Source organism: Ascaphus truei, chromosome 18, assembly GCF_040206685.1.
Source record: "Ascaphus truei isolate aAscTru1 chromosome 18, aAscTru1.hap1, whole genome shotgun sequence".
Lineage (NCBI taxonomy): Eukaryota > Metazoa > Chordata > Amphibia > Anura > Ascaphidae > Ascaphus > Ascaphus truei.
In genome coordinates, this window is record NC_134500.1 from 39,622,671 (window position 1) to 39,639,982 (window position 17,312).

The following is a 17,312-nucleotide window of genomic DNA, read 5'->3' on the forward strand; positions in this document are numbered from 1 at the left end:
TGAATATCACTGCGAGAAAACATTTCTTTTTCATATGAGATCATGTTTTCGAGCAACTTCCAGTAGGTTTGAAATAGCAATATTCAATCATAATTGTTATTTCACAGTCAGGTCACTGGAAAGAGAGGAGAGATCATGTATTTGGTCCCAAATACACCTCTGGCTGAAGCGTTTGCATGCAGATACACTGCAAGTGGTTGTTTGTGGAACTGCAAGAGAGTCTTTCTAGTTCACAGTTGAATTACCATATTAACTCCCACAATCCATAGCACCGAACCAGCTCCTGCATTTGGCTAGCCACCAGTGTAATAAGGGCTTCTTGTGGGCTGGTGGTTTCACTAAGCCAGTAGAAAGTTAACTTTGCGCAGTGGCAGTATCATAGCCCGAGATTAATCTGAGGCGTGATAACCTACCCCTATGATGCAAAGTATCACTAACAAGAGAATAAAATGCCCTTATGGAGTATGCCGCAAGGAAAAGAATTGGCCAAACATTTGTGGAAGACTGTACGGATTACCGCGCTCCTCCTCCCTTTACAAGGGTAACTGCTGCTGGTAAAACCAAAACAAATCCTGCTCTATGCATAAAAGACAAGACAACTACATAGTTCCACTGGGTTTTTAACCCAGGACCTTCTGCATGTTAAGCAGACGTGATAACCACTACACTATGGAACTCTTAAAAATGTTTTCTGAAACAGCTTTTCAGTCCGCAACAAAGCACATCAGATTCATTTGTGTGTGCTCAAAATCATGCTTAAATTGAGCTTATGTTTTCTGTTTAATAAAATATATTTCAAAAAGTAAACTTGAACAAACAAGAATCTTACTCTATTTGGTAAAGAAAAAACTGTCTGAAAGGATACTAAAACCATATCCAATATTTCCGGATTCAAGATTTCCATTGCCGTTACAATATCTTGTTATCGAAAACGTACATTTATGCATAAAAGACCAGACAACTACATAGTTCCACTTTGTTTTGAACCCAGGACCTTCTGCGGGTTAAACAGACGTGATAACCACTACACTATGGAACTCTTAAAAATGTTTTCTGAAACAGCTTTTCTGTCCGCAAGAAAGCACATCAGATTCATTTGTGTGTGCTCGAAATCTTGCTTAAATTGAGCTTACGTTTTCTGTTTAATAATATATATTTCAAAAAGTACACTTGAACAAACAAGAATCTTACTCTATTTGGTAAAGAAAAAATTGTATGAAAGGATTCTAAAACAATAACCAATATTTCTGGATTCAAGATTTCTGTTGCCTTCACAATATCTTGTTTGAAAACATACATTTATGCATTAAAGACCAGACAACTACACAGTTTCACTGTGTTTTGAACAACGGACCTTCTAAATGTTAAGCAGATGTGATAACCACTACACTATGGAACTCTTAAAATTGTTTCCTGAACAGCTTTTCTGTCCGCAAGAAAGCACATCAGATTCATTTGTGTGTGCTCAAAATCAAGCTTAAATTGAGCTTACGTTTTCTGTTTAATAATATATATTTCAAAAAGTACACTTGAACAAACAAGAATCTTACTCTATTTGGTAAAGAAAAAATTGCCTGAAAGGATTGTAAAACCATAACCAATTTTTCTGAATTCAAGATTTCCGTTGCCGTCACAATACCTTGTGTAGAGTGGCGGCCGAACTGAGTCTGAGGGCCTCATGCAGTAAGCGCCGATAAGGCTTTTTTGGCATTTTCCCGCTAAAATTGGATTTGAGATTCAGTAAGCGCCGATAAGTGCTCAAAATCGGCAGTTTTGCGTGCTGAAAATTTTTTATCGCCATGCGGCTGCCGATAAGCCACTTATCTGCATTTTTCGGCACTTTTAGAAATCGGCTGTATTCAAGTAGCCCCGATCAGCTTTTCGGGGCTGATCGGCACTCAGAAATGGAGATTTTATCGGCAATTGGTCCCGCCAACTAAAGTTGGCAAGTTGGAGGGGAGAACGATCGGCAAGGTTGCCGGAACGGCACTTAGAAACAAAACCTCTTCTCTACATCAATGGAGTCAATGGAGCGGGGACTTATAACATTATAGTAATGTTTACGTTCTATTGCTCATAATACAAATGTGCTTGGCATTACAGTGTCGAGGTCATTCACTTCATCGTGTGACCCCTTACGTTTATTATTTGCATAACATTGTACTTTTATATGTTATGATGATTTGCGTGTCACATTAGTCTTCATGTTATGATTTGTCAAGGGAAAATCCTATACTCAACCCTTAAGGAGCAGCTCACATCATATCAAACATGTTACTTAAGTGTGCTTCAATTTATTATATGATGTACTGTAACACATTTCACACATCTAACACATCCAGCGTATAGTAATGTTGTTATACATCATACAATGCTTGTAATGTATAACGCATGATCAAACGTAAATGTAGCTGTTTGTTTTCATGTTTACATGTACTTTGTGACCTCCCTCTTTTCATGACGTCCGCAATTGGACACTCAATAACATTGCATGTTTACATTGTACACGATGCATTACAATCACTTCATGCTAACTTATACACACATCTAGAATAGTTACTCATTTTTACACGTTTGAAACTTAATCAATAGCAACTATCCTGATGGCATTAAATTATGCATATGCACGTTAGAATTACTTCATGTGAACATGTGTCAATAACATGCCAAATTAGACATGTTGCAACGTAGTTTTTCAACGTCAATGTCATGGTTGTAAACTAATTAGATGACAGAATGTTGCGTTCAGAAGTGGTACATGCATTACACATTCCACAAATACTTTCCAATAAATGCTTGTACAAAGCTTAACGTTACATCATTCTCAAATATCATGATTGCTTGGTGAACACACATAAATAATACTTTTAATTGCAAATGGATACACGTTGGGAGTCAACTACTTGGATATGTTAATGTAACACCTTGCACTTTAGCAAGTCACCTGACATCATCACAAAGGTATTTAAAGGAGGGCAATTACCTGCTCATTGACAGCTGCAGACCTGAAAATGATGCAAATGTTTATGAGACGGAGGAACATTCTATTGCACGAGTGGCTTGCTGATGGAGAGGGTGTCACAGGCCAAGGAAGGGACAGAGGCAGGGACAGTGGCAGGGACAGTGACAGGGACAGGCACGCGGACAGGAGAGGGAGAGGGAGAGAACGAGGGAGAGGGAGAGGGCAAGGAGATGAGAGGAGAAGAGAGAGGAGAGAAGTTGTGCCTCGTCCTCGTTTGTACAAGGAGAGAACCCTGTTAGATGGGATGAGTGAGGAGGAGATTGTAAGTCGCTATCGTTTGAGTTCAGCAGCAATCTTAGCTCTTTATGAAGAGATATGGGGAGATTTAGATTTTGTGACAGCCAGAGATCGTGCAGTCCCTGGGCTTGTTAAAATGCTGTGCTCATTACATTATCTTGCTTCCGCGTCATTCCAGACAACTGTGGTCATAGTGGGCGGGGTCTCGCAATCTACATTCTCGCAGGCCTTTACCCAGTTTCTATGTGCACTCAATAGACGCGCTAGGAATTATATTCATTTTCCTACAGAGCATAAAGAGTGGCTGGAAATCAGGAATGGCTTTTATACCATAGCCGGGATACCATGTGTGATGGGTGCAATCGATTGCACCCATGTTGCTTTGATCCCGCCTAGTCAGAGTGAGCATGCTTACCGCAACCGTAAGCACTACCATTCACTGAATGTACAGGTGGTATGCGATGCCACGATGACGATTATGCATGTGGTAGCCAAATTCCCTGGTTCCAGTCACGATTCCTCTATCCTGAGAAACTCATCAGTCTTCCATGCTTTCGAAGAAGGCTATTTTGGACCTGGTTGGCTGGTGGGTGAGTACATATTATGATGTGTTAACAAACAACTCTTGTTTTTCTAGGAAATGTTGTATGTTATAATGTTAACACTAATTGTTTCATATGTGTGCACGATGGATTATAGGTGACTCAGGATACGGAATTAAGCCGTGGCTGTTGACCCCGGTGCCAAACCCTCAAAGTGAAGCAGAGGAGAGGTACAATGTTGCCCATATATCTACACGATCCGTCAGAGAGGACATTTGGGCTTCTCAAAACAAGATTTAGGTGTCTCAATGGAACTGGTGGGGCACTTCAATATAAGCCTGCTAAAGTGTCTGATATTATAATTGCATGTTGCATTTTGCACAATGTGGCACTCAGAAATAATGTTCAAACAGAAATATGTCAGGGTTTGGAGGAGGAGCATCCCGTCAATTTACCAGCTGACACTGAGCAAACAGCCAGTGGTGTTGAGACACGTCTGAATGTCATAAACACATTTTTTTCATGTAAGCAAATACATATATGTTCATAGTACTACATAAATGTATTCATTCTTTGTTATGATAAATACATTTCTCCAAATACCAATCACTTAGGAAACAGATGAATATGGTTCGTTCACCTTTATCTTCTCTGCTGTGTGGACAAATGCATGTCATTCATCAACAGGTTGTATTATACTTCTTACCAATAAAAGTTGTTGTGTGTACGTGAAGAAATAATGTGTACAAAATGTATGTAGATAGAAAAAAAACGAATGGCGCACAGCCAGGGAGTCAGGTGTACAGCAAAAAGTTTACATTTATTCAGTGCATGGTAGCAGACAAATTCACCCCTTGGGGGACAAAAGCAGGAACCTCCTACGCGTTTCAGACCAGCAGGTCCTTTATCAAGGAGTCTGGGGTGTGCAGGGATGAGGTGCATTATATACCTAGCTGTTAATAAGGTTAATTGCACGAAGCTGAGTGAAATTGCGCCCCACGCCCAGTGCGCATGCGCATGACGTCACCCGGGGCGCCGATCCACCATCCCTAAGGATTCTGGGTATGGACCGCCCCCTGCTGTCGTCCGCGCATGCTCACATCAGTCGTGAAGCCAGGGCAACCAGGTTAATCTCTGCCTCCATTTCCGCCCATCGTGACATCACTGCGGACCCGTGATAGGTTGAGGCACATCGCTGCACCACCAATGAATGCGGTGAGCAGACGATGCAGCCCCAATCACCGAGGCTCCTGCAGGCATCTGTAAATGGACTTCACAAAGAGCAAAGTCTTAGGAAAACATAGAAATAATTGTATACACAGTGCGAGCAAGCTAATAAAAAGTCATTTTCCTAAATGCTCACATTGTGAAGAATACACCTCCTCACTGCACATCCCACAGATACAAAGACATACAGTGTATAAAAACGGACCACAACATTGGTCCACATTAATAATAGACGTAGTGTCACAACATCTCACGTCTCACTTAAAATGTACACAAAAACAATAATAAAAGCAAAATAGTATAATCCTAAGACTATTTAAGCTAAGTCTTTTTTATCTCTTCAATTGCCTCCAAGGGGAGGAAGAATCAACTGTGTTTATAGCATGTATTCATCAATATACATCCACATAACATAAATTTTAGTTATAGTGAACCATAACAAGTGATGTAAAAACATTTTTGGTAACATTCACATTCATTACTATGATTGAGGGCAACTATGGTTTTTGGGAATGGCCCCTGATGTTTGCCATATAAATCATGAAGGCTCAGCAATATACCAGGACATAATACAACTCTGACAGAAATAGTGGCTCTAGTACATCCCATTTAGAGAACAGCATTCTAATAAACTGATAATTATGGCCTAGGATTTCAAGAAATGGCCTAAGTTCCATTCTATGTTTAGACCGCAGGGTGCTCTGGCCTGGAGCATAAAGATCCAGTATGCCTCCCTGCGGTCCAAAAGGTTGAGAAAATCTCCCCCTTTTTCTCTCAAGAAGATTTTTTCAATTCCCTGAACTTTTAACCCCCTGATGTCACCTTTTGGGCAAATTGAAAAGTGTTTAGAGACGGGGGGAGATATGTCCCCCTTTTTTATTAATCTGACATGTTCAAGTATCCTGTTCTTGAGGGGTCTGATTGTCCTACCCACGTAATTAATTCCACACCCACAGGTTAGGAGGTAAATCACATATTGTGTATTACAGTTTATAAAAGATTTTATCGAAAATTCCGGTTTGGACATACAACCCCTGAAATGTTGTGATGGAGTCATAAACTGACAAATTTTACAGCCTCCACAACTGTATGAGCCTTTTGTTACAAATTTTCTAATAGATGGAGGAGAAGAAGCAACATAACTTGGTGATATATAGGTTGCAATGGTTTTCGCTTTACGGTAAATGGGGCCCTTCTTAACACAGTCTTTTAGACTCCCATCCATCAGGAGGATGTTCCAATGCTTACGGATTATGTTCTGAACACCCTGACTGCATTTATTGTATTGTGTAATCATAAGGGGAACTTCCTGTTTTGAGATGTCGGTACCTTTATTATTGTTAATAGGTACAACTGCATCCTTACATGGATCACCCTGTCTTATTTTAAAGAGATCCTCCCTGTTAGTTAACGCCACTTCTTGGCGAGTATTAGTTAGGTGCTTCATATTGTATCCCCTCTGTTGGAAGCGGTGGCACAATTCCTCAGACTGATGAGAAAAACCCTCCTCTGTGGAGCAGTTTCTCCTCAGTCTGAGGAATTGGCCCTTAGGTATCCCCCTAATCACAGCAGGTGGGTGACAGCTGTCTGCTCTTAATAACATATTCCTTGAATTGGGTTTTCTAAATGTCTCGGTTTGGATTTGACCTTCAATATCAATGAACAACCGAAGGTCCAGATAGTCAATGTGGTGTGTGTTGATATTGTGAGTGAAAGCTAAATTTAAATCATTGGAGTTAATATATGTAAGGAAATTGTGCAGTGTATCTAAATCCCCATCCCAAATCATAATCAAATCATCGATAAACCTTCTATAAAAAGTGATATATTTCCGAAAAGGATTTGTGCTTGTGAAAATAAAAAGTGACTCCCACCACCCCATAAATAGATTAGCGTACACCGGTGCAAAGCTCGTGCCCATTGCCGTACCCCATTGCTGAAGATAAAAAGTGTGATCAAATAAGAAATAATTGTGTGTCAGCAGAAATTTTATGGCATCCAAAATAAATGCTGTGTGAAATTGATTGCTATCTGGACCCCCGATAAAGTGATTGACAGCTGCCACGCCCTGATCGTGTCTGATGACTGAATAGAGGGACGTGACGTCCATGGTTACCCAAATAGAATGTGGGCTCCATGTTACATTCCTTAATTTAGTAATGAGATCCCCTTAATCCAACAGAAAGGAGGGTAGATCCCTGACAAAGGATTGCAGGAATTGATCAATGTATTTGGATAAGCCATCTCCCAAAGATCCAATAGACGAAATGATTGGTCTCCCCGGGGGGTCGTCCAATGTCTACAGTAATTCCATTAGTTTGAAACTGCACTGGTCCAATGTTGAAATCCAGTGCTGTTCAAACTGAGGGGTAGTGAACCCAAATGTTGGTATCTTTTTTACACGCAAACCCCTGGGTATCCTCTTATTTAGTATGTAATTTTCCAGGGAAATGATATCCCACCAGGCTCTGATGTTTAAGATTAAAAGTTCTCCAATCTTTATTTAGAGGAGAAACAGGCACTTTTTTCTTTGCAGAAGAATTCTAAGATTGTAATAAAAAATGCCGACAAGGGAGGAGCTGTGGAGGTGCAGAGTAGGGCTGTCTACATCAAGGAGGCCTATCGGCAACTTGGGGATGCCACCACCTACTCTGCACTACCAAGTGATCCCACAGAGGGTTTTTTGGAATCCTATAAAGAATTGCTAGAATTAGGGGTTATCACACAAGTTTTGAGCAAGACGGAAAGTGTATTTTTGGGGAATCCAAATCCGACTATACCAGTCTTTTACCATCTCCCAAAGGTCCATAAGACATTGGTTGACCCCCCGGGGAGACCAATCATTTCGTCTATTGGATCTTTGGGAGATGGCTTATCCAAATACATTGATCAATTCCTGCAATCCTTTGTCAGGGATCTACCCTCCTTTCTGTTGGATTCAGGGGATCTCATTACTAAATTAAGGAATGTAACATGGAGCCCACATTCTATTTGGGTAACCATGGACGTCACGTCCCTCTATTCAGTCATCAGACACGATCAGGGGGTGGCAGCTGTCAATCACTTTATCGGGGGTCTAGATAGCAATCAATTTCACACAGCATTTATTTTGGATGCCATAAAATTTCTACTGACACACAATTATTTCTTATTTGATCACACTTTTTATCTTCAGCAACGGGGTACGGCAATGGGCACGAGCTTTGCACCGGTGTACGCTAATCTATTTATGGGGTGGTGGGAGTCACTTTTTATTTTCACAAGCACAAATCCTTTTCGGAAATATATCACTTTTTATAGAAGGTTTATCGATGATTTGATTATGATTTCGGATGGGGATTTAGATACACTGCACAATTTCCTTACATATATTAACTCCAATGATTTAAATTTAGCTTTCACTCACAATATCAACACACACCACATTGACTATCTGGACTTTCAGTTGTTCATTGATATTGAAGGTCAAATCCAAACCGAGACATTTAGAAAACCCAATTCAAGGAATATGTTATTAAGAGCAGACAGCTGTCACCCACCTGCTGTGATTAGGGGGATACCTAAGGGCCAATTCCTCAGACTGAGGAGAAACTGCTCCACAGAGGAGGGTTTTTCTCGTCAGTCTGAGGAATTGTGCCACCGCTTCCAACAGAGGGGATACAATATGAAGCACCTAACTAATACTCGCCAAGAAGTGGCGTTAACTAACAGGGAGGATTTCTTTAAAATAAGACAGGGTGATCCATGTAAGGATGCAGTTGTACCTATTAACAATAATAAAGGTACCGACATTTCAAAACAGGAAGTTCCCCTTATGATTACACAATACAATAAATGCAGTCAGGGTGTTCAGAACATAATCCGTAAGCATTGGAACATCCTCCTGATGGATGGGAGTCTAAAAGACTGTGTTAAGAAGGGCCCCCGTTTCGTTTACCGTAAAGCGAAAACCATTGCAACCTATATATCACCAAGTTATGTTGCTTCTTCTCCTCCATCTATTAGAAAATTTGTAACAAAAGGCTCATACTGATGTGGAGGCTGTAAAATTTGTCAGTTTATGACTCCATCACAACATTTCAGGGGTTGTATGTCCAATCAGGAATTTCCGATAAAATCTTTTATAAACTGTAATACACAATATGTGATTTACCTCCTAACCTGTGGGTGTGGAATTAATTACGTGGGTAGGACAATCAGACCCCTCAAGAACAGGATACTTGAACATGTAAGATTAATAAAAAGGGGAACATATCTCACCCCGTCTCTAAACACTTTTCAATTTGCCCAAAAGGTGACATCAGGGGGTTAAAAGTTCAGGGAATTGAAAAAATCTTCATGAGAGAAAGAGGGGGAGATTTACTCAACCTTTTGGACCGCAGGGAGGCATACTGGATCTTTATGCTCCAGACCAGAGCACCCTGCGGTCTAAACATAGAATGGAACTTAGGCCATTTCTTGAAATCCTAGGCCATAATTATCAGTTTATTAGAATGCTGTTCTCTAAATGGGATGTACTAGAGCCACTATTTCTGTCAGAGTTGTATTATGTCCTGGTATATTGCTGAGCCTTCATGATTTATATGGTAGACATCAGGGGCCATTCCCAAAAACCATAGTTGCCCTCAATCATAGTAATGAATGTGAATGTTACCAATTTTTTTTTACATCACTTGTTATGGTTCACTATAACTAAAATTTATGTTATGTGGATGTATATTGATGAATACATGCTATAAACACAGTTGATTCTTCCTCCCCTTGGAGGCAATTGAAGAGATAAAAAAGACAGCTTAAATAGTCTTAGGATTATACTATTTTGCTTTTATTATTGTTTTTGTGTACATTTTAAGTGAGACGTGAGATGTTGTGACACTACGTCTATTATTAATGTGGACCAATGTTGTGGTCCGTTTTTATACACTGTATGTCTTTGTATCTGTGGGATGTGCAGTGAGGAGGTGTATTCTTCACAATGTGAGCATTTAGGAAAATGACTTTTAATTTGCTTGCTCGCACTGTGTATACAATTATTTCTATGTTTTCCTAAGACTTTGCTCTTTGTGAAGTCCATTTACAGATGCCTGCAGGAGCCTCGGTGATTGGGGCTGCATCGTCTGCTCACCGCATTCATTGGTGGTGCAGCGATGTGCCTCAACCTATCACGGGTCCGCAGTGACGTCATGATGGGCGGAAATGGAGGCAGAGATTAACCTGGTTGCCCTGGCTTCACGTCTGATGTGAGCATGCGCGGACGACAGCAGGGGGTGGTCCATACCCAGAATCCTTAGGGATGGTGGATCGGTGCCCCGGGTGACGTCATGCGCATGCGCACTGGGTGTGGGGCGCAATTTCACTCAGCTTCGTGCAATTAACCTTATTAAAAGCTAGGTATATAATGCACCTCATCCCTGCACACCCCAGACTCCTTGATAAAGGACCTGCTGGTCCGAAACGCATAGGAGGTTCCTGCTTTTGTCCCCCAAGGGGTGAATTTGTCTGCTACCATGCACTGAATAAAGGTAAACTTTTTGCTGTACACCTGACTCCCTGGCTGTGCGCCATTCGTTTTTTTCTATCTGCTGTATCTGGATCCTGGATCATCTGTGGCTGGCACGCCAGCAATCACCCCTGGAGATGACGTGAGTGGGTTTCAATGGTTTAGACTGTTATAGTTAAGTTGTGGCTGACGTCATTTGGTTACTTACTAGACTTACTAAGTCTATGGTTACCTACCCACTCCCACTGGTATCTCCAGGGTTAGTGCTTTATTGCAATTTGCACTGGATGTTATCACCTGGGGTTCGAGCACCCTACAACCCTTTTACCTACAAAATGTATGTACATGCAGTTTTTGGTTATGCAGACACAATAAACCTACTATGTCCATAGTCATTAGCTAGTGCAGTATGGTTACATACAATGTTATTTTTGCAGTGTGACATGTGAGTCACAATGATGTGTACATCATTATGTATTTCATATCATATTTTTTGTATTCTACATGGTGTTTCATATCTAACACAAAATGGTCAATTTTGTGTGTAGCTTACCTTAATGAACATGTCATGACAATGATTTATATTCCTTCATGTTTTCTTTTTCAAGGTATATCACTTCAATGACTGCTCATGGTATGTATTTCAATTTACATCTGTCATACGGTGTGCAAACCTCGATATAGGTATAGTTACAGGATGTATTAACAGAACGTACTGAAAAAGATGTGACTATTGAAACATGTCGTTTCTGTATTGTGTACGTGCGTTTAGCTACACTTGGTGGTTAATGTGCAGTGTATTTGAAAATCATTAGGGACATTACATAACATGTAATGTAGCAAACGTAACAACTTCCATTCATGTAATATAGGAGTGGGGGGAGAGAAGGGGATAAACCCTGCTCAACTATTGATTATGGGAGGAGAACATCCACTGATGCACATGAGTGATCTTAACACCAATGTTTTCAACATCATTAACATTGCAATGTATGTGATTAGTTGTTGTATCACTGCATCTTCATGTTGATTACTACATTGTCACATGTGTATGTATAAGTCAAAGATGTGTGTTGACTTGACGTACATGTAACATGTGTCAAAATGTTAACACCATTCCAAAGTATAGTTCTTTGGATTCTCAACTTTTCCTAATTCATTCTACACAATGACAATGTTGTTAATATAATTTTAATTTCATTCACGTTAGTTATTCATAATGATCATGATCCTTTACAACTAATGTCAACATATGAACGTAAATGAAGTGGACATTTGCATACAGATACAATGTCTACGAGTTGTTATGTAGCATTAACATTCTTTGACAAGTCACACGTGAGATTATACTATATAGTAGATTAATGTGTTTGCTGAGTGATAATGTTGGTTGCATATATCACAGGGCAATACATATAATGTTAGTAGGAAATAACCAAAAAACAATATAAGTTCTAACTTCAGTGCTTAGCAACATCATTATGTTAATTAAGTGCATAGTAAATATTGGCATAACAGGATAACATTATGTATTGATTGTTAATCTGCGCACCAAGCATTGAAAGCATTGTTACATATGTATTATAATAGTTGTTCGGTCGTCGTCACAATCATCTAATATAACGATTAGCTCATCTGAATTCATACATTGTTCCCATGTATTCATCCGTGACATCTGTGAAATACAGCAAACACATGATGTTCAAAGATGGCACATTTATCTATGTCTCAGCATGACAACGCGTAACACATCTCTATATGATTGTGGATATTCACGCATAAGTAACGTATATGTTGAAAGTGCAAGGATAAAACCACAGATACAGAACTGTAATTTTTATAAAGGCGTTGCTGCCATTACTACGGATATGATATTTCCGGTGCCTGTATACATAATAATGTGCGCGCACAACGTCTGTTGCGTGCTCAATTCACGAATGTGTGGACTAAGTCTTAGCACATGCGCTAAACGATGTGTATGCTGTGCGTTCAATACATGTCCCTCCATGGTGCTGCTAGCAGCAAGCATTTCATGGCTGGAAGTTATGATATGTAAGCGAAACAAAATCACTTCTACACACGTACATATGTAAACTTTGTAAACGGACGTGTGTCCACGGAAACAACGGACGATCAGCCAATGAGCGAACAAAAGACGTGTGACGTCATGTTAAGGCACCGTGAAATGCACGCTAACACTCCTCCCACTGAATTAACATTGGCCTCCAGCGCTGTGCACGCACCGCCCCACCGACGCGCGCACATTACACACTGCACTGACCGTAACAATACGCTACGGGCACAGCCAATATGGTTTCACGCGTGCATGTCGGCTTGCGGTACCGACCACACTTCAATAAAGTGTGTCGGTAGTGTATCACGTCTGCTTCACAAGCAGAAGGTCCTGGGTTAAAAACCCAGTGGAACTATGTAGTTGTCTCGTCTTTTATGCATAAATGTACTTTTTCAAACAAGATATTGTGACGGCAACGGAAATCTTGAATCCAGAAATATTGGTTATGGTTTTAGAATACTTTCAGACAATTTTTTCTTTACCAAATAGAGTAAGATTCTTGTTTGTTCAAGTGTACTTTTTGAAATATATATTATTAAACAGAAAAGGTAAGCTCAATTTAAGCAAGATTTCGAGCACACACAAATGAATCTGATGTGCTTTCTTGCGGGCAAAAAAGCTGTTTCAGAAAACATTTTTAGGAGTTCCATAGTGTAGTCGTTATCACGTCTAATTAAAACGCAGAAGGTCCTGGGTTCAAAATCCAGTGGAATTATGTAGTTGTCTGGTCTATTATGCATAAATGTACGTTTTCAATCAAGATATTGTGACGGAAACGGAAATCTTGAATCCAGAAATATTGGTTATGGTTTTAGAATCCTTTAAGACAATTTTTTCTTTACCAAATAGAGTAAGATTCTTGTTTGTTCAAGTGTACTTTTTGAAATATATATTATTAAACAGAAAAGGTAAGCTCAATTTAAGCAAGATTTTGAGCATACACAAATGAATCTGATCTGCTTTCTTGCGGTCAGAAAATCTGTTTCAGGAACCGATTGTAAGAGTTCCATATTGTAGTGGTTATCACATCTGCTTAACAAGCAGAAGGTCCGTTGTTCAAAACACAGTGGAACTCTGTCGTTGTCTTGTCTTTTATGCATAAATGTACGTTTTCAAACAAGATATTGTGACGGCAACAGAAATCTTGAATCCAGAAATATTGGTTATGATTTTAGAATCCTTTCATACAATTTTCTCTTTACCAAATAGAATAAGATTCTTGTTTGTTCAAGTGTACTTTTTGAAATATATTTTATTAAACAGAAAACGAAGCTCAATTTAAGCATGATTTTGGGAACACACAAATGAATCTGATGTGCTTTCTTGTGGACAGAAAAGCTGTTTCAGGAAACAATTTTAAGAGTTCCATAGTGTAGTGGTTATCACGTCTGCTTCACAAGCAGAAGGTTCTGGGTTCAAAACCCAGTGGAACTATGAAGTTGTCTGGTCTTTAATGCATAAATGTACATTTTAAACAAGATATTGTGACGGCTACGGAAAACTTGAATCCAGAAATATTGATTATGGTTTTAGTATCCTTTCAGACAATTTTTTCTTTACCAAACAGTGTAAGATTCTTGTTTGTTCAAGTGTACTTTTTGAAATATATATTATTAAACAGAAAACGTAAGCTCAATTTAAGCATGATTTCGAGCACACACAAATTAATCTGATGTGCTTTCTTGCGGACAGAAAAGCTGTTTCAGGAAACAATTTTAAGAGTTCCATAGTGTAGTGGTTATCACGTTTGCTTAACACGCAGAAGGTCCTGGGTTCAAAACCCCGTGGAACTATGTAGTTGTCTGTTCTTTTATGCATAAATGTACTTTTTCAAACAAGATATTGTGACGGCAACGGAAATCTTGAATTCAGAAATATTGGTTATGGTTTTAGCATTCTTTCAGACAATTTTTTCTTAACCAAATAAAGTAAGATTCTTGTTTGTTCAAGTGTACTTTTTGAAATATATATTATTAAACAGAAAAGGTAAGCTCTATTTAAGCAAGATTTCGAGCATACACAAATGAATCTGATGTGCTTTCTTGCGGACAGAAAAGCTGTTTCAGAAAATATTTTTAGGAGTTCCATAGTGTAGTGGTTATCACGTCTGCTTCACAAGCAGAAGGTCCTGGGTTAAAAACCCAGTGGAACTATGTGGTTGTCTCGTCTTTTATGCATAAATGTACTTTTTCAAACAAGATATTGTGACGGCAATGGAAATCTTGAATCCAGAAATATTGGTTATGGTTTTAGAATCCTTTCAGACAATTTTTTCTTTACCAAATAGAGTAAGATTCTTGTTTGTTCAAGTGTACTTTTTGAAATATATATTATTAAACAGAAAAGGTAAGCTCTATTTAAGCAAGATTTCGAGCACACACAAATGAATCTGATGTGCTTTCTTGCGGACAAAAAAGCTGTTTCAGAAAACATTTTTAGGAGTTCCATAGTGTAGTCGTTATCACGTCTAATTAAAACGCAGAAGGTCCTGGGTTCAAAATCCAGTGAAATTATGTAGTTGTCTGGTCTTTTATGCATAAATGTACGTTTTCAATCAAGATATTGTGACGGAAACGGAAATCTTGAATCCAGAAATATTGGTTATGGTTTTAGAATCCTTTAAGACAATTTTTTCTTTACCAAATAGAGTAAGATTCTTGTTTGTTTAAGTGTACTTTTTGAAATATATATTATTAAACAGAAAACGTAAGCTCAATTTTCAAACAAGATATTGTGACGGCAACGGAAATCATGAATCCAGAAATATGGGTTATGGTTTTAGAATCCTTTCATACAATTTTTTCTTTACCTAATAGAGTAAGTTTCTTGTTTGTTCAAGTGTACTTTTTGAAATATATATTATTAAACAGAAAACGTAAGCTCAATTTAAGCATGATTTCGAGCACACACAAATGAATCTGATGTGCTTTCTTGCGGTCAGAAAAGCTGTTTCAGGAACCGATTGTAAGAGTTCCATAGTGTAGTGGTTATCACATCTGCTTAACAAGCAGAAGGTCCTGGGTACAAAACCCAGTGGAACTATGTAGTTGTCTGGTCTTTTATGCATAAATGTACGTTTTCAAACAAGTTATTGTGACGGCAATGGAAATCTTGAATTCAGAAATATGGGCTATGATTTTAGCATTCTTTCATATTATTTTTTCTTTACCAAATAGAGTAAGATTCTTGTTTGTTCAAGTGTACTTTTTGAAATATATATTATTAAACAGAAAACGTAAGCTCAATTTAAGCAAGATTTCGAGCACACACAAATGAATCTGATGTGCTTTCTTGCGGACTGATAAGCTGTTTCAGGAAACAATTTTAAGAGTTCCATAGTGTAGTGGTTATCACGTCTGCTTCACAAGCAGAAGGTCCTGGGTTAAAAACCCAGTGGAACTATGTAGTTGTCTCGTCTTTTATGCATAAATGTACTTTTTCAAACAAGATATTGTGACGGCAACGGAAATCTTGAATCCAGAAATATTGGTTATGGTTTTAGAATCCTTTCACACAATTTTTTCTTTACCAAATAGAGTAAGATTCTTGTTTGTTCAAGTGTACTTTTTGAAATATATATTATTAAACAGAAAAGGTAAGCTCAATTTAAGCAAGATTTCGAGCACACACAAATGAATCTGATGTGCTTTCTTGCGGGCAAAAAAGCTGTTTCAGAAAAGATTTTTAGGAGTTCCATAGTGTAGTCGTTATCACGTCTAATTAAAACGCAGAAGGTCCTGGGTTCAAAATCCAGTGGAATTATGTAGTTGTCTGGTCTTTTATGCATAAATGTACGTTTTCAATCAAGATATTGTGACGGAAACGGAAATCTTGAATCCAGAAATATTGGTTATGGTTTTAGAATCCTTTAAGACAATTTTTTCTTTACCAAATAGAGTAAGATTCTTGTTTGTTCAAGTGTACTTTTTGAAATATATATTATTAAACAGAAAACGTAAGCTCAATTTAAGCATGATTTCGAGCACACACAAATGAATCTGATGTGCTTTCTTGCGGACAGAAAAGCTGTTTCAGGAACCGATTGTAAGAGTTCCATAGTGTAGTGGTTATCACATCTGCTTAACAAGCAGAAGGTCCGTTGTTCAAAACACAGTGGAACTATGTCGTTGTCTTGTCTTTTATGCATAAATGTACGTTTTCAAACAAGATATTGTGACGGCAACAGAAATCTTGAATCCAGAAATATTGGTTATGATTTTAGAATCCTTTCATACAATTTTCTCTTTACCAAAGAGAATAAGATTCTTGTTTGTTCAAGTGTACTTTTTGAAATATATTTTATTAAACAGAAAACGAAGCTCAATTTAAGCATGATTTTGGGAACACACAAATGAATCTGATGTGCTTTCTTGTGGACAGAAAAGCTGTTTCAGGAAACAATTTCAAGAGTTCCATAGTGTAGCGGTTATCACGTCTGCTTCACAAGCAGAAGGTTCTGGGTTCAAAACCCAGTGGAACTATGAAGTTGTCTGGTCTTTAATGCATAAATGTACATTTTCAAACAAGATATTGTGACGGCAACAGAAATCTTGAATCCAGAAATATTGGTTATGATTTTAGAATCCTTTCATACAATTTTCTCTTTACCAAATAGAATAAGATTCTTGTTTGTTCAAGTGTACTTTTTGAAATATATTTTATTAAACAGAAAACGAAGCTCAATTTAAGCATGATTTTGGGAACACACAA

The 17,312-nt window shown here is 38.5% G+C and overlaps 4 non-coding genes across 4 annotated transcripts; all 4 read left to right on the forward strand.

Annotated features, from left to right (window-relative positions):
• Positions 1 to 13,963: 13,963 nt before the first annotated feature.
• Positions 13,964 to 14,036, forward strand: TRNAV-CAC (transfer RNA valine (anticodon CAC)). Its single transcript has one exon. It is a non-coding gene; the product is annotated as a tRNA-Val (tRNA).
• Positions 14,037 to 14,682: 646 nt separating this feature from the next.
• TRNAV-CAC (transfer RNA valine (anticodon CAC)) lies at positions 14,683 to 14,755 on the forward strand. Its single transcript has one exon. It is a non-coding gene; the product is annotated as a tRNA-Val (tRNA).
• Positions 14,756 to 15,931: 1,176 nt separating this feature from the next.
• TRNAV-CAC (transfer RNA valine (anticodon CAC)) lies at positions 15,932 to 16,004 on the forward strand. Its single transcript has one exon. It is a non-coding gene; the product is annotated as a tRNA-Val (tRNA).
• Positions 16,005 to 17,010: 1,006 nt separating this feature from the next.
• On the forward strand, positions 17,011 to 17,083 carry TRNAV-CAC (transfer RNA valine (anticodon CAC)). The gene has a single exon. It is a non-coding gene; the product is annotated as a tRNA-Val (tRNA).
• Positions 17,084 to 17,312: the final 229 nt, after the last annotated feature.